Genomic DNA, 1,146 nt, shown 5'->3' with positions numbered 1-1,146 from the left:
ATGTATGTATGTATGTATGTATGTATGTATGTATGTATGTATGTATGTATGTATGTATGTATGTATGTATGTATGTATGTATGTATGTACCTATGTATGTAATGCGTGAGTACTTATGAAAAAATGTACCGTATTTTGTTTAGATGCGCTACATAAATTCATCTTGGTGTGTTTGAGTGTGTGTTTGAGTAGGCCATAGAATTAAAAGAAGAAAGGTAGGGGGTGGAAGGGGGTCATTTTGCACCTTTAAAAAGTAATGCGTTGTCCTGTAGAGAGTTAATGATAAGCTTAGATAGTGCTTGCATGACTGCAGTTTCACTCATGTCAAAGATACCTCCTAGCCTAGTAGGCCTGGCGCAAAACAGCTCGTAGTAATCTGGAACTCAACATCAGCAGCAGCGACTACAGTATGTAACAGCAACAGCAACAACAACATCAACAACAACCACCACCATCACTACCACAACAACAACAACAACAACAAAAGCAAAAACAACAAGACAACAAGAACACAACGACGAAAACAACAATAACAACAACAGCAACAACACTACCACCACCACCACCAACAACAACAACAATAACAAAACACTGAATTATTGTATTTACGGTTCCTTAGTGGTATCGATCGCTGTTTTTAAATGCCTGTTGACAGTGGACTGGGCCTGCTATTGTTCTTAGCTTCACTTCAGCCGGTCTGTTATACTTCCATTCGTTGTTTTATGGCTTTAGTCGCTGTCTAAAGGCGCTTTAAAATAGGACAACTGTTGTTTCCCGGGCCTTTTTATTTGACGAATCAGTGGCTGCAAATCGATGCGACCACCGCCGAGTGAATTAAGCCTATTGGTAAGAAAAAAAATGCAATAACAAAACAAAAACTAGTCAGTAATTCTGAGTATGAATAATATTATGGAAAACACTAACCGCTCCATTGTATATTATGGAGATGGTGCACCCAAAATGTGTTTGTCGAATTCGAAAATCGTACCATGCTCGTTTCAGACTCACGCAATTTATTATGTTGAAAACTACTCAGTGGGACTTCCATGTCAAATTAAAGATCTAATACAGCTGTGGTATCTAAGTTCAAAGAAAATAGAGCACTTAAATCTAACTATTTGGTTAAGTGGAGAGAGAGAGAGAGAG

This window comes from Aplysia californica, unplaced genomic scaffold, assembly GCF_000002075.1.
Source record: "Aplysia californica isolate F4 #8 unplaced genomic scaffold, AplCal3.0 scaffold00244, whole genome shotgun sequence".
Lineage (NCBI taxonomy): Eukaryota > Metazoa > Mollusca > Gastropoda > Aplysiida > Aplysiidae > Aplysia > Aplysia californica.
The sequence above is the reverse complement of the archived record's forward strand: the minus strand, read 5'-3'. Positions refer to the sequence as shown.